The sequence below is a fragment of the Mesoplodon bidens genome (genome assembly GCF_964165515.1).
Source record: "Mesoplodon bidens genome assembly, chromosome: 2".
NCBI classification, from domain to species: Eukaryota; Metazoa; Chordata; class Mammalia; order Artiodactyla; family Ziphiidae; genus Mesoplodon; species Mesoplodon bidens.
In genome coordinates, this window is record NC_138177.1 from 174878826 (window position 1) to 174901408 (window position 22583).

General features: G+C 45.7%; 1 protein-coding gene and 1 pseudogene across 2 annotated transcripts in view; one reads left to right on the forward strand and one right to left on the reverse strand.

Moving 5' to 3' along the window:
• Positions 1-1862, reverse strand: part of SPEN (spen family transcriptional repressor) — a 97118-nt gene extending 95256 nt beyond the window's left edge. The window contains exon 1 of the mRNA XM_081255885.1: positions 1307-1862. The gene's annotated coding sequence lies outside the window, so the exon portion shown is untranslated. The remainder of the gene's footprint in view (positions 1-1306) is intronic.
• On the forward strand, positions 1366-19259 carry LOC308605574 (dehydrodolichyl diphosphate synthase complex subunit NUS1-like; annotated as a pseudogene). Its single transcript has 3 exons — positions 1366-1399; positions 1705-2181; positions 18541-19259. The product of its transcript is annotated as a dehydrodolichyl diphosphate synthase complex subunit NUS1-like (transcript).
• Positions 19260-22583: the final 3324 nt, after the last annotated feature.

The window sequence follows — 22583 nt, forward strand, 5'->3', positions numbered from 1 at the left end:
GGTGGAAGTGGATTACATGGCAAGGTAAAGAGCTTGGTGGGGGGGGGGGGCCGGTTAAGAACCTACAACTCTGGCAGTAATTTCCATCACACTCCTAAAGGAAGAGAAACGGAGAACAAAACAATAGGCACCTTAAGAGAGTAAATGCGGTTACTATGGTTACCACGCTCCAAGCTCAATTCTGCAAATGGAGACAGAGCGGTACGCCAAGGCCCTTTCTTTGTCTGTATCCTTACACGGAGGACCAACCCAGCAGCCAGCCCCGCCAGCCCGAGCAGAGGCTGGCGTCGAGGACCAAGGGCAGCGTACCAAATAAAGAACACCTTTATTTTGGCTCAGTAACCAAGAACTGCAGGCAGTTCCTGATGGAAGCCAGCGCGGCCATCACCCAGTCCTTCGGCCAGGGCTGTTTCCCCCACTTGGGAGAAAGTTCCAACACACTCCAGTCACCGATTCCAGTCTGGGGTCCTAGCACAGGCAGGAGTGGAAGGGGGCCAACGAGACACGGTGCAACCTTAGCCCTGAGACACAAAGGGAAGGCCAATCTCCAGGAAACCCGCGGGACGTAATTAATAACCCCTCAAGAGGCTACAGTTTCCGCGAGGGGAAATAGAGGACACAGTGAGTAGGGCACAACCGAAGTGTTCAGACGCACCTCACCATCAAAGACACTACCACAAGCTGCGCGGAAAAATCGCGGCCAAGACAACCCAGTGCGCAGGCGCGCGGAGCAGCGACTCCGGAGCCTTGGGCCTGCCCCTCCCCCACTACTCTCAAAAGGGCAGGGGAGTTGGCTCAACGCGCTTGCGCAACGACGGAACGTTGGGGGAGGGGAGAAAAACCTATTCCCTTCATTGTGAGAGAACCGCCCCGCCCCTCAAGGCGAGCGCGCGCGCGCACACCTGCGACTCTCACACTCGTACACTCGGGCGTTGAGCTAGCCGCCCAGGGCGTCGCGCATGCTCCGGGAGGAAGGTGGTGTCGGAGCCTACGGCTTTTTGCTGAGTTTCCCTGAGAAGTTTCTGGAAAGACGGAGCTCGGAGGAAGCTGGGGGATGGGGAGCGCAGGGAAGCGAGCGTTTGAGAGAAAGAAAAGCGAAAAATCCAAAGCACACCGCCACCACCCTGCCTCCATCAAGCCACGACCAAGGCAAAGCCCAAGCCCACCGAGACCCTTACGCCAGGGGAAATAGCATGGGGACCACAGCAGCCGCTCCTTCCTGTACCTGTGCCCAGCCCCCGAGGCCCCTCACCACAGGGAGAAGGGAGAGGGCAGGGGGGAACGATGAAAAACCTAAAATGCTCACTGGGTGTTTGCGTGGTGGAGGGAAAGCCGACATCCGCGCTCTGGAGCTGCCCGCGCACGATGGGCCACCAGCGGCTCTTCGCTGCGCTCTCGGGTGTGGGCTCAGTGCGTTGGGGTTCGACGTGGCTGCTGAAGGAGTGGTCTGGGGCTTTGGCCCCTGGTTCCTTAGTTCCCCCTCATTTGGGGGCCTCTTTGATCACCCCTTTCCTCTCTTTACTTTGGTGACCTGGAGCTAAAGTTGCGAGTGTGGAGACCCTAGGAAAGGTTGCTCCCTCCCCGCGCCCGGCCCGAGGGGCGTCCTGGGCGGGCAAGGGTCGCCCGGCAGGTGTGCCACGCTCAGTTCTTTCCAGTTTGTACCCCCTTAAGTAAGAGCCTCCTGAAGAGGGGCCCGTTTGGAAGAGCAGAGGCAGTCCAGGCATAAAGCCGCTGCGTCGTTTGGACTCGAGGCGGGGTGGCGGACCGTGCTGCCCGGCGGGGCGCCGCGGGGAGGCCGTGGTGTCTCCGTGGGGCTAGGGAGGCACGCCGAGGCCTCCGACTGCCATCAGGAGAAAGCTCGGCCTGGCATTGCTGCGCTGTGGGGGAGGGGTCCGCGGCGCCTTTCATTTCTCCGCCTGGGCCCGCTCGGGCTGCCATTTTGTGGTGTGGCCGCCATTTCGCGGAGGGGCGGGGCCGGCGAACACGCGGGGGCTGCCTCCGGCAGCGAAGGCGGGCGAATTTCCTTTGTTCTTCGCCTCTGGGCTCGGGGCTCGGCTCGAGCAGTGCCGCGACCCGCCCCGGACACGCGCCGGGTGCGCGCGGCGTGTGAACCTCTGGAAAGCTCCGAGAGCCGTGCACGGAGGAGTCCCGAATTCTTCCTGCTCTCTAAGCCCTTGAAAAGTGGGACTGCTCACCCCCACCCTTGCAATGTGAAAGGGATCGATTTTACAAGGCAGCGCTCCGAACTGGAGCGTGGGAAGCTGTAATTTCACCCTGAGAGTGAAGGCGTTTTCTGCAGCCCTGTGCTGCCGGGGGTACTAAGCCCGCTGGAATGCCGTGCCTTGAATCACAGTGGCGTTCCGCAAATAGAAGTTAAAACTGCGGAGCTGGGAGACCCAACAAAGGTGCTAAACGCCAGTGTAACCGAGAGGTTGGTCTCTTTAAAAAAAAAAAAAAAAAGTAGTGTCTTTGGAGGGCTGTCAGCTGCAGGAGAAACGAGACGTTGCTTTTCATTGGCTGGCTGTGAAGCACGCACTGCGCAACTATTTTCAGATCAGGTTTTATAGCCTATTATTTATATCTGAGCTATAAACTGGAACAATAGATTGGAATGTCTTATTTCTGTCTGTTGAGAATATCTTCCATTTAACTTCTTTTTAAAATCCTTTGTGAGTATGTGAATAACAAATTGACTCAATAAAATCTCCGTTCTGTGCCTTCCAGTATCATTTGAAATCCTGAAAGAGCTATTTTCCTGATTTCAAGGGACATATTTAAATATGAATCTCGGCATTGTTAATCTTAACTTTGCGACTCGAATCAACAAAGCCAGGAAATTCAACAGTAATGCTGCTGAATTTGTCTTCTAGACTTGCTTTGTGTACAAGGTATTTTTGTTTAACTTTTTTTTTTTTTTCCACAGTAGCCTGAGTTCATAATTTAGCCAGGCTTTTCTGGCTCAAGTTTTTTGGTGTCACAGCTACAGTAGGTTGTTCTTTCTTCTTCTTCTTCTTACTACGTTTAATTATAGGCGGTTATCTGTTTCAGTAATAGGGGGGTTAAGCTATAATGATAGGATGGAAATGTAAAAAATACATTTGTTGTTGAGGGAACAGATCAGGATTTGATGGCTTCCAGATGAAAGAAGTGTCTGAGGAGTGGATGTTAGATTCCAAATTTTATTTCAGTTCCAGTATGACTAAAAGCACTGCACAGAGTTTTGATTTTTTATACCCAAGATATCTATAAAGCAGAATACTGTACATTCTTTTCGTTGTGAGAGTTTATGAAACATTTTTTTTCTTTTTTAAATTTAATTTTTATTTTATATTGGGGTATAGTTGGTTTACTGAAATGTATATTTTTTTATTTATTTACTTATTTATTTTTGGCTGTGCTGGGTCTTCGTTGCTGCACACGGGCTTTTTCTAGTTGCAGCGAGCGGGGGCTAGTCTTCGTTGTGGTGCGCAGGCTTCTCATTGCGGTGGCTTCTCTTGTTGTGGTGCACGGGCTCTAGGCACGCAGGCTTCAGTACTTGTGGCACGTGGGCTCAGTAGTTGTGGCTCCCGGGCTCTAGAGCGCAGGCTCAGTAGTTGTGGCGCACAGGCTTACTTGCTCCGGGGCATGTGGGATCTTCTCGGACCAGGGCTTGAACCCGTGTCCCCTGCATTGGCAGGCGGATTCTTAACCACTGCGCCACCAGGGAGGTCCCTGAAATGTGTTATTTTTAAATGCTGTTACTTTTTGCCTACACAACCAAAATTAAATAGTATGAAACTATTAGTTTTATTGGGAAATTAGAATATGGTATCCTAATAATGCCAACAAAATATCATGCCCCTAATTAGCCAAGCGGTTGAAATTCAGAGAATGATTGCACAACCTTTCTTTCACTTTGTACAGACATAGAAGTATGTTTAAACAATTCTAATTCGAGTTTTTTTAATTTATAAAACGAGTACTTATTTCACATCTTTAGCTATTACATTTAACACAAAAGCACATCCTTTTTTACACAAAAATGTTTGCAATTCGTATTTTTTTTTGCACTCATCCCATTCATTTTATTTATTTATTTTTGGCTGCATTGGGTCTTCGTTGCTACACGTGGGCTTTCTCTAGTTGCGGTGAGCAGGTGCTACTCTTCATGTGGTGCGCGGGCTTCTCATTGTCGTGGCTTGTTGCAGAGCTCAGGCTCTAGGCGCGCAGGCTTCAGTAGTTGTGGCTGTGGCGCACGGGCTTAGTTGCTCTGCGGCATGTGGGATCTTCCCAGACCAGGGCTCAAACCCGTGTCCCCTGCATTTGCAGGCGGATTGTCAACCACTGTCCCACCAGGGAAGTCCCGCAATTCGTACATTCTTAAGAGTAGGTAGTATCTATGTATGTACTATATGATTCCAACTGTATCCTAGAAAAGGCAAAACTACGAAGACAGTAAAAAGATTAGTGGTTGCCAAGGGTTAGTGTAAAGGGATGAATGAGTAGGCAGAGCAGGGGCTTTTTAGGGCAGTGATACAGTGGTGGATATGTGTCATTATATGTTTGTCAAAACCATAGACTTACAGTACCAAGAATGAACCCTAATGCAAACTGTGGACTTTGGGTGATGATGTGTCACTGTATGCTCATCAAATGTAACAAATTTACTGCTCTGATGTGGGATGTTGGTAGTTGGAGAGGCTGTGTGTGTGGAGGGCACGGGGCATATAGGAACTCTGTACTTTTTGCTCTATTTTGCTGTGAACCTAAAACTGCTCTAAAAAATGGTTAACTTAAAAAGTGACATCACTTAAAAAAAAAAAGTAGGTAGTGTCTTGCACTGTTCACTTCTCCCTTATGACCAATGCCATACATTTGCAAAACAGTCGAACAGAAATACAGGAATAACTCTCCTCCCCATTCTCCCCTTCTCCTATTGTTGGCCTCAAAACGTTTTCCAACTTTTCATAGTCTCATAATCTGCCCCAGGAGTGAAAATACTTTTGTATATGTAGTCCTGGGTCTCTTCACTTTGTCAAAGCAGGCAGGACTAGTGAATTCCAGGATTACCAATCCATTGTTCCTTTAGTTTTTCTTTCTTATTCTAAAACAGGTTTTGAATTAATTTGTAGCAGTTTGTGTTCCCCGAAAGAAATGAAGTGTTAACCAAAACCTTTAATTATACCCAGATCCTTAAGACAGCCGGTGTAGAATTGAAGTGGTATGTGCTAGGCCTCTTTGGCTCATGCCTTTGATTTTATTTTTTGGCATTTGGTGAAGCTTGTGTGCAACTTTTCTAAACAACATATAGAAATATTAAATATCTCTATTCATTGTTCCAGGAAAGGATAGCTTTTCATGTCAAACTCTGGCATAGAAGCAAATCTAAAACAATAATAACCTTTTCCTGGAAAAGATAAATGATCTTCTTTAAAGACTTCAGTAATATGAGAAGTTTTTCAAAATATTTTTGGCTGTAGTTAAGCACTCCCACATGCTGTAATAGTCTTTTCCCTTCTGAGGCAAAACTGAGAAGCTCAGCACTTCAGAAGTACTGGAGTTCAAAGAACAAATCCTTGCAGCCAACAGTATATTTTTTAGAAAAATAGAAATATATCTCTACAAATTAAAAATACTCCTGGGCTTCCCTGGTGGCGCAGTGGTTGAGAGTCCGCCTGCCGATGCAGGGGACACGGGTTCGTGCCCCAGTCCAGGAGGATCCCACATGCCGCGGAGCGGCTGGACCCGTGAGCCATGGCCGCTGAGCCTGTGCGTCCGGAGCCTGTGCTCTGTGGTGGGAGAGGCCACAGCGGTGAGAGGCCCGCGTACCGCAAAAAAAAAAAAAAAAAAAAATACCCCTGAACAGCCCAACATTTGTTTGTCCTGCCAGAGTATATATGGTCATCCCTAAAACAAGACAGTTGTGCAGATTACATGAAACCTGTAGGCTTATCATTTTGGCATCCCAGTTTAAATGGCCTAGCTAGACAATACATCAATAAGACTTCTAAAATCAGGGTCTTTACTCAACAAATAATTTTTGAGCATCACCCTTGTGCCAGATCCTATTCTAAATACTTAAGATACATTGCTGAATAAAACAAATACCTCTCATGAAGTTTATTGTGGGGGAGAGGGGAAGAAGAGGCAATAAATATAATAAAAAGGAAATTAAATAATAGCAGTAAGATGGTGAAATATAAAGATAAGAGAGAGGAAGCATGTGTTGGCATTTCAAATGGGGCAACCAGGGTAGGCCTCAAGAAAATACTGAGACTTGAAGGAGCTAAGGGAGCAAATATATGGATATCTTTGATATCTTTCTTAGATATGGATATCTAGGGAAGAGGTTCCAGGGAGAGGGAACAGCAAGTCCACAGACCCTGAGGTAGAAGCATGACGGGCACATGAAAAACAGCAAGGTAAACCAGTGTGGCTGAAACAGAATGAGCAAGGGAGCAAGGGAGAGAGTATAAGATATGATGGGTGTCAAAGAGGTAAAGGGAGTGAGAGGCAGACCTATACTACCTGGTAGGCCATAGCAGGAACACTTTGGCTTTTAATTGGTGAGGTGTTGCATGATATGACTTAGGTTTTGAGAAGCATTGAGAATAAGAGATGAAGGATAGGGGCTTCCCTGGTGGCGCAGTGGTTAAGAGTCCGCCTGCCAATGAAGGGGACACTTGTTCGAGCCCTGGTCTGGGAAGATCCCACATGCCGCGGAGCAACTAAGGCCTTCCGCCACAACTACTGAGCCCACGCACCTAGAGCCCCTGCTCCACAACAAGAGAAGCGACCGCAATGAGAATCCCTCGCACCGCAACGAAGAGTAGCCCCTGCTTACCGCAACTAGAGGAAGCCCATGCACAGCAACGAAGACCCAGTGCAGCCAAAGATAAAATAAATTAATTTTAAAAAAAAAAAGATCAAGGATAGAAGCAGGAACCTAGAAAGGAGGCTCTTTCAGTAACCCAAATGAAAAATAAGAGAGCTTTATTGACTAAGGGATCCTGGATATATTTTGAAGGTAAATCCAAGAAGACTTTTTGATGGATTGAATACAGAGTTCATAAAAGGTGTCAAGGATGAGCCTGAGGTTTTTCACCTGGGCAACTAGAAAGATCAAGTTGCAATCATCTGAAATAGGAAACACTAGACAGAACAATTATCCAGGGGAATATTAAGAGTTCAGTTTTGGACGTGTTCAATTTGAGATATGTATTAAATATTCAAATGGAGACATTAGGTAGGCTGTTGGATATGAGTCTACTTCAGGATGAAGTTCTGAAGATATATTTTACATATATATATATAATGCATAATCGTGTATACGTGTGTATTTGGGAGTTGTCACCATATAAATGGCATTTAAAGTCTGAAACTGAATGACATCACCAAGAGAGTAAGTTTAGATACAGAAGGAAAGAGAACCAGGAAAGCCCTGAGGCATTTCTCACTTAAGAGGTCTCAGAAGAAAGGAACTTGCAGAGCAACTGAGTAGGAACAAACCAGTTAGGCAGGAGGAAAACCAAGAGATGAATAGTGTCCTGGAATTCAGGTGAAGAAAATATCTGAAGGAGGAGGAAGTAATCAACTGTGGAATGCTGCTGAGAGGTTAGGGTGAGGCCTGAGAATTGACTCTTGGAGCAACGTGGAGGTCACTGGTGATCTTGGCAAGAGCAGTTTTAATGGAGCAGAGGGAACCAAAGCTTGATTGGACTGGGTTGAAGAAAAAAAATTAGTATATGAAGTCTGACCTTTGGAAAAGTACTACAGTGGACTTGGAGAGAAAGATGCCAGGGACTATGATGATAAAAAGTACTGTCAGTTTCAAAAAGTTCCTGGATCAGTGCAAGAATCAGAAACTCAAAACCTTTAGGCTTTTGGAAGAATTATTACACTCTCAAGATATGGCCTGCTGCTAGCCTCTGTTCCATAATGATCTGAGTAATACACGATTTCTTTGGGAAAGAATACTATCTTAAAATATCTGAAAATTCTGAACTTGGAATTTGGTCAGTACTTAGAAGAATTTGGTTAGTAGGACAAAGAATCTAGTAGAGAGATTTTCCTGGAATTTATATAAGTATTGATACTCACCAGTGGTCTGAGGCGATTCAGCCAGCCAGTCATGCAGTGCTTAGAGATGCAACAAGGCAGACTTTACCCTGGTTTCTCAAGTGTATACTTCAATAATTGCTGATGACTTTGCAACTTTTGTTGGACTTCTGTAAAAGTATTAGAACAATGATGACAAACTGACTCCATCACAAGAATGGTAATGCCCTAGAAGTTAAGTGCCCAGAAGTTTCCTTTTAACAGGTTTTCTCCATCTGTCATATTGGAGCCTGCTGTAGTTCCCCAATGAACAACAGTTAACTAGTTTTGCTACATGCTTTATTTGAAATGTGTTTATCATCCTGGGCTCAAGCTCCACCTTCAGAATCTTGTGTTCTGATAAATACAGACGTTCAAATTTTTACTTTCAACTGTATTACTTAATCATTCCTTATTGGAGCCTGTGATAAAATATAAAGTATTATGTATATTTTATCCTGAAACATTTATGCTTAATAATTGTTGAAACAATTTCTACTTATGAAGTCTAGCTCATTATGTAGTTTATATTTTCTAGTTACTCTCTTGTACTAGCACAGACTATACTTCCATCAATTCATACTGATTTGTACTGGTAAGTGATTCATTCAGGGGTTGAAGGGAGACTGTCTCCCTAGAATGGAATATCAGAATTCCAGGGATTCTGATATGTCTGCTTTGTAGGACTTTTCTCATACCTCCTGAGAATCCCTGATGTGGAACTTAAAATATAACTGAGGAACAAAAGACCACTTCCTTAACAAACCAGTTAGTTGACTTGAGATGTATTTCTGATGGTATGAGTGCATCAATTGCTGGTGTGGAGGATATGTCATGAAAAATCGACTTCCTTGGAAGGTCCAAGAATACTTTTTTTTTTTTAAAAAGATATCTCATTTCTTACTTTGAAAAACTGTAGCATCGGGCTTCCCTGGTGGGCTTCTCCTGTGCTCCGCAACGGGAGAGACCACAACAGTGAGAGGCCCGCGTACCGCAAAAAAAAAAAAAAAAAGGAAAGAAAAAGTGTAGCATCCATTGTATTGGAGAAATTGAAACTATATGTGCAAATATTATGCTGGATGTTTCTAACCACTGGTTACAGTTCTCCCTTTTGGAGAAATATAAAACCAGTTATTTTTGTTTGTTTGTTTGTTTTTTGCGATACGCAGGCCTCTCACCGCTGCGGCCTCTCCTGCCATGGAGCACAGGCTCCAGACGCGCAGGCTCAGTGGCCATGGCTCACGGGTCCAGCCGCTCCGCAGCATGCGGGATCCTCCCGGACCGGGGCACGAACCCGTGTCCCCTGCATCGGCAGGCGGACTCTCAACCACCGCGCCACCAGGGAAGCCCAAACCAGTTTTTTGTTTGTTTGTTTGTTACAAGTCCTCTGAATATTCAAACTTACTTATCTTCATGTGAAACATTCCTAGTTCATTTATTCTGCATCTGTTCCATAAATACTTATTTGACTTATAAATTAGAGAATGGGAGCAGTTTGCTGTGAAAGAAGAGAAGATAAATGGAGTGGTCACTGGTAAGGGGGAATGGCTGGGGGAAATAGGATTGAGAGAAGTTTGTTTTTATTTTATTTATTCTTTTTCTTTTTGGCCTCACTGCGCGGCTTGCAGATCTTAGTTCCCCAACCACGGATTGAACCCACACCCTCGGCAGTGAAAGTGCGGAGTCCTAACCACTGGACCGCCAGGGAATTCCCGAGAAGTTTGTTTTTAAGGGGGAAGAAATTTCAATACTTTCTTTTTTAAGACTTATTTTATGTATTTATTTTTGGCTGCGTCGAGTCTTAGTTGCAGCGTGTGGGATGTTTCGTTGCGGCACGCAGGCTTCTCTCTAGTTGTGGCATGCAGGTTTTTTCTCTCTCTAGTTGAGGCGCATGAGCTCAGTAGTTGTGGCACTCGGGCTTAGTTGCCCAGCGGTATGTGGGATCTTAGTTCCCTGACTAGGGATCGAGCCCACTTTTCTCCATTGGAAGGAGGATTCCTAACCACTGGACCACAAGGGAAGTCCCAAGGAATTGACCTTAGCTGGGAGTATAAAATAGTTGATCTAGTGAAAGACCAGAAGCTGGAATGTATGGGAGCAAATGCTGGTGAGCAAGTCTGTACAAGAAATGTCACTACTGTACTAAGAGACAGAGTCGAGATAAGTACGTTTTCCATGCTCCGTTTTTCCAACTGAGGATGGGAGCAGTCAAAAGGTTTTGGATTTACTTTCTATGGTCTTGGGCAAATCACAAACATTTTTTGCAGGCTCTTGGTGTGTTTTATATTCCACTGAATGGTCATTATCTAAAAGAGTGTCTGGCAAACAGTAGCCATTCAATAAATATTCATTGAATTAATTTTTGGAAATTAATCTGTTAAAGAACTGTACTATGTATGCCATACCTACCCCACAGGGTTGTTCTAAAGACCCAATGAAATGAGAGAGTGGATGTAAAAGTAGTTTACAATCTGAGAAATGCTATTGAAATCCAAGGTATTATGTTAGAAAGAGTTGGAGTAAAGTCCACTGAGTTTTTGACTCCTTAAATGAGAAATACAATATAAATATGGAAACAGAGTCATTGTTAAGTTGGATTTTTTTTCCTTTGAGGGATATACCAAGACCTAAAGATTCTGTCAACTGGTTTGAAATTCAAAGGTGGAATACAACCTTTGTATTTGAATTTGTAAAATAGGATTTGATCCTATAAACCATGTATCATTACAGAACTGACAAAAATATACAAAGCCCAGAAAACCAAAACCATCTAAGTCAATTAGCTTTATGCAATGTCGTAAATTAAGTTCCAAGTTATATTTACAATACTGGGCATATGAGTGGTATAATACCTCTCTTTTTCTTTTCTTTCTTCCTGTCTTTGTTTCATTTTCTGGTAATTTATAATTTCCAAAGAAAATACAGTATTGGAGTTGTGGATTTACTTTTCCAGGTAAAAGAAAAAAGGTTTAAACATAATGATATTTCTGCTGAGAATTTCTTAACATACTCCAAGTACACCAGACTATTTTCATGATAATTCTATATGGTCTTCCCACATTATAGGACTGATTTGGACCAGAGTTGTGACTGAAAAAAAAAAAAAAAATCCCGTTCATTTCATTTCCATTTTCTTATCATTCCAGGGACTAAAGTAAGTAATACACTTAATTGCTAGAGTTTGAAAGCAATTTCCCATATGCTGAAGTTTTATTCCTAGGAGAATCCCTAATCTTTGGTCCTGGTGGAATACCTGCAAGGAGAGTGAATCAGCTCATGCCATCATTTTCAATTTTTCATCATTATCTCTGGTGATTAGATATTACATAATTAACCAAGGTCATACAGGAGGATTCAGTGGAGCACTTTAGGATTACATTTAGGAATTAGACATTAGGAACTCATTGGGATTCCTATAAGTGTTTTTAAGTATTGCAGTATTGGGATGCTTAATTAGGCTACCAGCTAGTTCCTGCTGTTACCCAGCACCAGGCCTTTTAGGATTACTTAGAAAACATGCTCAGTTCTCAGAAAATCTCAGAAGTCAAGCTCAGGCTGCGGAAAATATTTGCTGAGTAATACAATTCAGTCCCCTTCCCTGTAAAGTCGGAAGTGCCATATGTGTTTTTCTAAGTAGCCCCACCAGATTTCTTCCAGGCGTGATTATGTGTCATGAAACTAACCATCCTGCCTCTGAGGATTTATGCATCCTTACGACGTGATAGTCTGCCTATACGGGTTCCTGTGGCCCAGTTCTGGGTCACGTTGAAAGACTGTGCCACCTGGTCTTAACCTACTTTTGTTTTCCCCTGACACCTCAGTAAACAACAGTGGTGACATCCACAAAATATATCTGCCCCCACAGTAACACCAGTCCATCTTGCATCTTGCCCAGGGCACCTTTTAATCTGAAGGATCTTACAGCCCACTGCAAATTTTTTTTTTTTCTTTTTTTTTTGCGGTACGCGGGCCTCTCGCTGTTGTGGCCCCTCCCATTGCGGAGCACAGGCTCCGGACGCGCAGGCTCAGCGGCCATGGCTCACGGGCCCAGCCGCTCCGCGGCATGTGGGATCTTCCCGGACCGGGGCACGAACCCGTGTCCCCTGCATCGGCAGGCGGACTCTCAACCACTGCGCCACCCGGGAAGCCCTGCAAATATTAATGATACTTCATAAATACCTCATAGATACTAGGCTGTAAGCCTCACTAGACACATTTTATGATTAGCATCCCCCAAATGAAGAGATGGAACCCCTTCTTCAGCCCACTCAGAACGAGGACAAATCTGGGTCATGAGCACAGCTCCACTCGCCTACTTAAAACTGTCCCTAGGGCTCGAGGAGAACTAATTTCCACTCCATGTTCCCCCAATACTCAGAAAATAGATTTTTTTTTTTTTAATGTGTGGGTGCTTTTCTCTTAAATGCCTACCTTTGTTTCGCTGCTGATTTGGCTTTTTTTTTTTTTTTTTTTTTGCTGTACGTGGGCCTCTCACTGTTGTGGCCTCTCCCGTTGCGGAGCACAGGCTCCGGACGCGCAGGCTCAGCAGCCATGGCTCACGGGCCCAGCTGCTCCGCGGCATGTGGGATCTTCCCGGACCAGGACACGAACTCGTGTCCCCTGCATCGGCAGGCGGACTCCCAACCACTGCGCCACCAGGGAAGCCCTGATTTGGCTTTTGTTCTTTCAATTCCAGCTAGATGTGGAGATTTTCTGAGCGTGAACTCACCTTTGGCAATTTGTCCAAAAAAAAAAAAAACCTGAAAATGTGTTACATTTGCACTAGTATGTATGCATGTCATCATCAAAAGCAACTCAGGCCCTTTTTGACCTGCTTTCTTTTTTCCTTTTTTTTTTTTTAAAGTCGGGACAATATACTCTATTTTGGTTATTTCTTGGATAAGAGGTTGCACTCTGGAGTCACCTTAACCAGTGCTGCCCTCTCGAGGTTACAGATGCAGCCGCCCCTACTGAAACCTAGGTTAGGCCTGCGGGTGAGAAGGAGCAGATATGCAAGTAAAAGGACCAAGCAGACATTGTCATGATAAACTGAGAAGCTTTTGCTTTTATGTGATGGGGTAGTGAAAAGAACACTTAACGGGGCACCGCTGAGTTCTCATTTAAGCCACTGGCAGACTGTGTGATCTCAGGCCCGTCGTTTCTTTGTGCCTCAATTCCCTACCAATAGAATGGGAACGACTGGTCAGTGCAGGAGTCAGCCAACATTTCCTGTAAAAGAGCTTGGTGGGTCATTTGTCACTGTGGCAACTCTGTCGTTGTAGCTCAAAAGCAGCCATAGACAAAATGCATTCAAATGAAGGTGGAGGTGTTCTGAAAAAACTTTAATTTATGGACACTGAATTTTGAATTTCATATAACATTCACGTCATGAAGCATTATTCTTCATTTAGTTTTTTTAAACCATTTAAAAATGTAGAAACCATTTTTTTAGCTCTCAGCCCGTAGAAAAAAAACAGGCAGGAACTTCCCTGGTGGCGCAGTGGTTAAGAATCTGCCTGCCAATGCAGGGGACACGGGTTCGAGCCCTGCTCCGGGAAGGTCCCACATGCCGTAAAGCAACTAAGCCCGTGTGTCACAACTACTGAACCTGCGCTCTAGAGCCCACGAGCAGCAACTACTGAGCCCACGTGCCTCAATTACTGACACCCGTGCACCTAGAGCCTGTGCTCCACAACAAGAGAAGCCACTGCAATGAGAAGCCCGTGCACGACAACGAAGAGTAGCTCAGCTTGCCACAACTAGAGAAAGCCCGTGCACAGCAATGGAGAACCCACGCAGCCTAATTAATTAATTAAATTAAAAAAAAAAAAAAAAAAACAGGCAGTGAGCCAGATATGGCCCAGGGCTGAAGTTTGCCAACTTCTGGACTAAGTCATCTCAGAGACCCCTTCCAATACAATCTTTTACAATTTAAAAAGTTGACTTAGTTATAGTTCCTTTTCATTTCCTTTTCTTGAAGGATGGCCTAGTATATGCTCATTTCCTGTGACATGAGGGATGTTAGAAGACATCTTGTCCCCAAAAAGATGTCTGCCAACTTCACACTGGTCAGCCTCAAAGACTAGCAATTCTACTTCTAGAACTGCACTGACCAAGACTGTCCAAGCTACAAGTCGAATTGAGTACTTGAAATATGGCTAGTCCAAACTGCAATGTCCTTAAGTGTAATACGCACACCAGATTCTGAAGACTTAGAATTTAAACTGTCTCATTAATATTTTATATTGATTGTTTTAAAAATATTTTTGATAAATTAAAGATATTAATTTACTCTGTCCCTTTTTATTTATAAAATGTAGCTACTAGAAAATGTAACATACATGGCTGACATGTCTCTACTGAACAGCACTGCTCCAGAACGTTACCTGTTTCATTGATTTCAGATTTGTTTCACATTCAAATGCTATATTCTTGCATTTGCAGTCATACATTTAACTATCATCATTGTGTGGGTCTGGAAATGGAAGCTGGGGAGTCAAGATACACCTGAAAACATAAAGTTGGGGTGAGACAGAAGTAAGCTTCTCCCCACACATCCACTTTTTAAAGTCCTGACCCTAATATCTTGGAGTTCACATGACCACCTTCTTTAAGGAACAAGCACTCATCTGGAGGTCAGGAAAAATGGGTCTCAGCCTAACCTGTAGCTCACTAGGTAAAGGGTAAGGCATTTCACTAAGTTTCCTCATCTACAATATGAGAATAAAATAGATCCTCTGTACCCCCACAGAACTAAGAACATGTGTGAGAGTTTGTGAGCTCTACGATATCCCAACAGTGTCCAGAAAGCAAGTAGCAATGACAGGTAGCTGCTGCCTCTAGCCTCCCACTGACTAGCAGGCTGTACTCTTCGTTCAACTGCAGTGCTGCTGCTGCTGCTGCTGCTGCTGCGGCTGCTGCTGCGGCTGCCCTAAAATCTCCACAACCTGATTGGCAGTTACAGACCAAGGATCCACCCTTCCTTGAGTGACAGCTAATCCAAGCCTGCCAACTTTAGTTGTCCCAAGTCACATTCGCTGACTTATTAAACCATACCTGTCAGTTTCAAGGAGTGCCTCAAGGGGGTTAAACCCTCACGCCTCACCCAGCTGAAACATTGCCACCATTGCTTGCAGTGGTAATTCAAACATGCAATGCTTATTCCCGCCTCAGCCCGTTCTCTTTGCTGTCTCTTCATCTAGATTTGCACACAGAAGTCTCCTTGACATCAATCGCTAGATCTCAGCTAGCACTTCCTTAGGCCCTTTATGACCATCAAGAACACTCCCACAACATTGCCCTGTATCTTTTCCTTATGTTATTGTTCCTTGTGCTTATTTCTATCTGCGATCTCTTTTTTTTTTTTTTTTTTTTCGGTACGCGGCCCCCTCACTGTCGTGGCCTCTCCCGTTGCGGAGCACAGGCTCCGGACGCACAGGCTCAGCGGCCATGGCTCACGGGCCCAGCCGCTCCGTGGCATGTGGGATCTTCCCGGACCGGGGCATGAACCCGTGTCCCCTGCATCGGCAGGCGGACTCTTAACCACTGCGCCACCAGGGAAGCCCTGCGATCTCTTGTTTACTTGTTTTTGTCTACCTCTCCCGCTAAAATGTAAGATCCAGTGCCTAGAAGAAAGTCTGGCAATAAGCACTCAGTAAAGTGAATCTCTCCAGCCTTCTCCTTCTCGACTTAGCCACATCCCAGAGTATCCCTGCCCCAGCCAGACCAATCTCAGTGCTATCCCAATGAGTGTTTGTGCCTTACGTGGGTCCAAGACCTCTTCTGGGTGCCCAGTGACGACTTCTATCACCATAAAATGCGTTTTTAAATTTATTTTTTATTTTTTAATTTTTTGGCCACACTGCGCGGCTTGCGGGATCCTAGTTCCCCGACCAGGGACCTACACAGGGCGCTCAGCAATGAGAGCTTGGAGTCCCAACCACTGGACTGCCAGGGAATTCCCATATTTTGTTTTTTAAAATTATCAGTTTGTCGCATGCTATATCAGAACAGTTAGGAAAAACAGAAAATAGTCTAGGTAGTTCCAATAGAAGTGGATTTAATGTAGGCAACTGATAGCAAAAGGGTTGAGAGGGCTGGAGGAGCAAATGGAGGAAGGAGCCCAGAAGCCCACTCTTGTCATGATGCTGATGGACCATCCTTGGGTCAGGTTTCCACACACTCCAGTGGATCACTGCCCTGGATCAAAGAACAGCCTACCCCGTTGTCCATAGAACCAACCAGTTTGAAGAGGAAGTCACTCGCCTGACACCAAGATGATATTTCAGAATTTCTTCAGGACTAAAATACGGAGTTATGTTTCTATCTGCCCCACAGATGCGCTCAGTAAATGGTTGTTGAATTGAATTCCAACCTTGGACGATATCATCCATTGCCACTTGCTACAAATGTATTTTTCTCTTCCCTTTCCCCTTCCCAATCCAACAAACCCCTCCAGCTTCACCTCAAGATTCACCTCCAAGAATGCACCCCTGGCTTCCCTGGTGGTGCAGTGGTTGAGAATCCGCCTGCCAATGCAAGGAACATGGGTTCGATCCCTGGTCCCGGAAGATCCCACATGCCATGGAGCAACTAAGCCCGTGCACCACAACTACTGAGCCTGTGCTCTAGAGCCAGCGAGCTACAACTACTGAGCCTGCAAGCCACAACTACTGAGCCCACATGACACAAGTACTGAAGCCCACGTGCCTAGCACCCGCACTCTGCAACAAGAGAAGCCACGACAGTGAGAAGCCTGCTCACCACAACGAAAACCCAACACAGCCAAAAATAAATGAATAAAATTTTTTAAAAAAAAGAATGCACCCCTCTCCAGCTCCCACTGGTCTCTGAGGTCGTATAGCATTTGCTTCATTGTCACTCATTTTGGCCTTTTCTCTACAACACCTTCATGTTCTTCATGTCTTATCTCCCTAATTAGATTGTATGCTTCTAGAGGCAGGAACTCTTCCATGTAGACCTTTACAGTTGGAAGAGATCTTAGTGTTTCTCTGGTCCAACCTCTCACCTAATGTCTGAATCCCCGACATCTCTGGCAACTTCTGATTTGGTCTCTTGAAGACCTCCAGTTCCCGGGCTCTTCTTACCTAAAGAAGTCTGGCTCAGTGTAAGAATATAAGAAGATGCTAAATACAGAGTTGCTGCTGAGGCTTCCCTGGTGGCGCAGTGGTTGAGAATCTGCCGGCCAATGCAGGGGACACAGGTTCGAGCCCTGGTCTGGGAAGATCCCACATGCCGCGGAGCAACTGGGCCCGTGAGCCACAACTACTGAGCCTGCGCGTCTGGAGCCTGTGCTCCGCAACAAGAAAGGCCGCGATAGTGAGAGGCCCGCGCACCGCAATGAAGAGTGGCCCCTGCTTGCCGCAACTAGAGAAAGCCCTCGCACAGAAACGAAGACCCAACACAGCTAAAAAAAAAAAAAGTTGCTACTGAATTCATGCTACTTCTGCCTTACGACTGAGTCAGTCCTTGGATGGGTGTGGGATGCAAAAGAGGGAGAACACTGAGGAATGAACAACTTTTTGGCTAAAAATGTTGGAAAATGTTTCTAGCAAGCGTTCGTCCAGGCTGTCATTCACATGTTGATTCAGCTCTTGCCCAATGGTATTAGGGTAAGTGAATTACAAAACTTACTCTCAAAAATCTCTTTTCTTCTTGCTTAGGAAACACTATGGAGAGTAATCTTTTGGGATGACGGTCATCCAGAAGGTTAGACGGACATCTTACCCATATGGCTAACCCTTGGTAGGAGCTTTAAAGTTTACAAAGCCCTTTCCAATACTTCGGCTCATTAGAACTGTTTGATGGAGGCAGCATTATCCTAACTTTATAAAGGAGGAAACTGGGACTCAAATTAAGCCCTTAGGCTGGCAGAGCCAGTGTGCAAACTCAGGTCTGCGTGGTTCAAACAGTCTGGTGTTGGAGGGAGCTAGCGGCGGGGGCGAGGTGAAGTGCTGGCAGCAGAAAGGAGTTCGGGAAAAAAAAGTGTATAAAAAGGGGTTCGGGGGGCTTCCCTGGTGGCACAGTGGTTAAGAGTCCGCCTGCCGAAGCAGGGGACACGGGTTCGTGCCCCGGTCCGGGAGGATCCCACGTGCCCCGGAGAGGCTGGGCCCGTGAGCCATGGCCGCTGAGCCTGCGCGTCCGGAGCCTGTGCTCCGCAACGGGAGAGGCCACAACAGTGAGAGGCCCGTGTACCGCAAAAAAAAAAAAAAAAAAGGGGGGTTCGGAGGCGGGGGGCGGGGAACGCGGGGCGATGGCTGGATAAGAAGCGGTCTGGCCGCGGGTGGGGGAGGGGGAGGAGAGGACGCCCGGTTGCCACGAGACTATGACGGAGCTACAGGCTCTGCTCGGCCTGCACTTTCACTTCCCGGCTCCGCTTGCGGTTCGGCACCTGGAACTGGACCTGGCGGAGCTACTGCTGCGCCGCCTCCGCCGCGGTCCTAGCGCCGCTCGGCTTCGCGCTCCGCCAGCCCCCGGCTGTCGGCGGGAGCAGCAGCCTTGACCACAGGCATCCGCGCGGGGAGCCCGCCCCGCTTGCCGCCCACCCGCGGCTGCAATGGCCCGAGGACGCCAGTTCCTTGAAGAAGCTGCCTGTGCACGTAGACCTGGTGATCACCGAGGAGCAGGAGCCCAGCTTCTCCGACATCGCAAGCCTCGTGGTGTGATGTATGGCAGTGGGCACCTCTTACATTAGCGTCTACGACCACAAAGGAATTTTCAAAAGAAATAACTCCAGATTGATGGATGAAAATGTAAAACAACAGCAGGAACTTCTGTACATAGATGGTTCCAAATACTCACCAGAATTTGCAAATCGTAATGACGAAGATTGCCATTCGGCAGTGAAGGTGCTGTCCCCAGAAGATGCAAAAGCAGATACTGTGAGAGCTGCTCAAGACTTTTGCCAGTTAGTAGCCCAGCAGCAAAAGAAATCCACAGATTTGGATGTAGATATATCAGACCGTTTATTTAGTTCGAATGGTGCCCGTGGTCCTGATTTAGTACTGAAGTTTGGTCCTGAGGACAGCACACTAGGCTTTCTGCCCTGGCACATCAGCCTGACAGAGATTGTCCCTTTGCCTTCCCACCTAAACATCAGTTATGAGGACTTTTTCTCTGCCCTTCATCAATATGCAGCCTGTGAACAGCATCTGGGAAAGTAGTGATCCTTGGTTGTGATAGGGACAGAATAAAGGGACAAATTTAGGTAATTAAATAGTCAATCCCACTAGGGGTATGTAAGTAAAGAAAAAAGTATGGGAGACCCCCCCAAGTTAATGATCACTCAAGAAAGCAGGTTTGCTTATCCACGAAACCAAGCAGACTTGCTTAGCAACAAAACCATGCAACAGAAGCATGAGACATGCCCCAAAACAATAAAACAATGGTGGCATGAGACCCACATCCTGCCCGGTGAGCTCAGTAAGTTAATGACCCCTAGGACATGCTGTCTGCACACATAAAAAACAATAATTTATGGAAAGGTGACATTTCAAAGTGAAAGACCCTCATTATACTAAGACCTAAAATAATTTTTCCATAGTGCCATGACAGCCCTAGCTTGACCATGTAGGGACAAGAAAACTCCCTTGCCCAACTTGGAGGAGGAGCTAATGATGGAAGCATGACATCTACCCAAGAATGAGGCAGAAAGTGGTCTTTTCCTCCTCCCCACTTTTCCTCTGATTATAAAAGTGTAGCCCGCTAAGTTCTCCCGGGCAGCACCCTCTCGCTTGCCCACTTGTAAGCCTCATAGCATCCTATTCTAATAAATCACTTCTTATCTACCACTTTGCCTCTCACTGAATTCTTTCTGTGCTGAGACATAAAGGACCAGAGCTCTTCGGAGCCCCCCAAAAGGACACCTAACAGTTTCAGCTGTGTAATTTGATTTCAGGCTTTTGGAGAAAAGGACTCAAGTGACTCATGTTGACAAAGCACCTCTGAAACCCTGTACACACCTAGTTCATAATCCTCATAATTTATCAACAGACACAAAAAAAGTGTCTCACTTGAGACTAAGAGCACGTGTGAGTGAGTATGTGTGGGTGTGTGCATGCATGCATGTATGGAAATAAACTTATAAATGGGGGAAGTATTGGAGAAGAAAATATGTGGACTTGCACTTCTGAGCAAAGAACAGCAATGTTTTAGGAGCTGAAATTTCAGATTTAAAGGCTTCAGCCCCAACCACTTCCCTGTTTTTGGGGGGAGAGAAGGAGGTGATTAAAGCTGTTTTGTTGTTGTTTTTGGGGGAAGGGGAATAATTTTTGTTCAGTCTTTCCTAGTGATCCAACTTTAATTTTTAAGAATAATATATCAGGGACTTCCCTGGTGGCGCAGTGGTTAAGAATCTGCCTGCCAGGGTGGGGGACACGGGTTTGATTCCTGGTCCAGGAAGATCCCACATGCCGCGGAGCAACTAAGCACGTGAGCCACAACTACTGAGCCTGCGTTCTACAGCCCGCAAGCCACAACTACTGAGCCGGTGCGCCACAACTACTGAAGCCCGCACGCCTAGAGCCCGTGCTCCGCAACAAGAGAAGCCACCACAATGAGAAGGCCGCGCACAGCAACGAAGAGTAGCCCCCACTTGCCACAACTAGAGAAAGCCTTCACGCAACGAAGACCCAACGCAGCCAAATATAAATAAATAAATAAATAAATTTAAAAAGAAGAATAATATATCGACATTAAATGGAAGCATTCTGAGTTTGAGGGATCACCAGAGGAATGGAGTTCTGTGTTGCTCACATGTTAAAAGTTTGTTCACCTTTGGAGCAGAGGGAATACCTCTTTTCAGACATCCGTCCATTTTCATCTCTTCATTGCTGTCAAACAATATGACTTGAAAGTGTTGCTCTGTTGTCTGTGTTCTGAAGATGATTTGAAAAAGAACTCTTACAACATCGAAATGCAGAATTTTAAAAAATTTAAAAATTGCATGAAGCAGTCAAAAAAAGGTGAAAAGCTTGTAATCTTAAAAGTAAAGGTGGAAGTTTTCCTGAATAAGGAAAGAAAGTTTTGATTTCCTTTTCTGTTTGGTGGGCCTTGTGCTCTGTAGTACCCAAAGTTGGTTTACAAAATATTTCCATTAACTATGTTTATTTAAAATAAGTACTTGAGGGAGGTTACCAAGGCAGTTCTTCTCCTCAAAAGTCACCTGTTCCTCTTTGGAATAGAACATTTAGGGCCATGTGAATACCCACGATTTTTACTCAGTAAATCCTGATGATGACTTTGCATAAAAAGATCTTTAAGTAAGATTGAGGTCTGTGTAGGTAATAAAATATTACCAAAGTCTACAAAAGTAATTCAATTTTGCATGTTCACTGATTCTGGTTTTTTGTTTTGTTTTGTTTTGTTTTGTTTTTTGCTGTACGCGGGCCTCTCACTGTTGTGGCCTCTCCCGTTGCGGAGCACAGGCTCCGGACGCGCAGGCTCAGCGGCCATGGCTCACGGGCCCAGCCGCTCCACGGCATATGGGATCTTCCCGGACCAGGGCACGAACCCGTGTCCCCTGCATCGGCAGGCGGACTCTCAACCACTGCGCCACCAGGGAAGCCCAATTCTGTTGTTTTTTAAATGAATAAATGATTTTTTGATAGGTGTTTAATATTTCTTCCCGCATTATGGCTTGCAGGATCTTGGTTGCCTGACCAGGGATGGAACCCAGGTCCACTGCAGTGAAAGTGCCAAGTCCTAACCACTGGATCACCAGGGAACTCCCCCCAAAAGTGTACATTTAGAATGGAGTAGTTTAGGGACTTCTCTGACGGTTAGGAACTAAGATCCCGAAAGCTGGGTGACGCAGCCAAAAAAAAAAAAAAAACAGAATGGAGTAGTTTAAATATTAGGTATGAAAAATAACCTAGCCCCCACTCACAGCAACTAGAGAAAGCCCGCGCGCAGCAACGAAGACCCAACGCAGCCAAAAATAAATAAAATTAAAAAGAAAAAAAACTAATCAAAAGATATCTTAAAAGAGATGTTCTCAACTCTGGCTGCACATGAGAATCACCTGAGGGGCTTTTAAGAAATCCTCGGGGGCTTCCCTGGTGGCGCAGTGGTTGAGAGTCCGCCTGCTGATGCAGGGGACACGGGTTCGAGCCCCGGTCCGAGAAGATCCCACATGCCACGGAGCGGCTGGGCCCGTGAGCCATGGCCGCTGAGCCTGCGCGTCCGGAGCCTGTGCTCCACAACAGGAGAGGCCACAACAGTGGGAGGCCCGCGTACCGCAAAACCTCTGGGAGTGGGCCCTGGGCACAGCCTCATCCCTAACATTTGCAGGACCTGGAACTAGAGTACCACTGGAGATTCATATACCTGAGTCTAAATACTTAAAATTCAAGCAAACAAACTGTTAAGTCAAATATTTTTCTATTCTCCCATCTTAACAAATACAACTTCATAACAGCTTGGAAGTCCAGGTTCAAATGTACAGTTCTTAGACTCTTGGGAGTTCCAAACTAGAGGCGGCAGTTGGA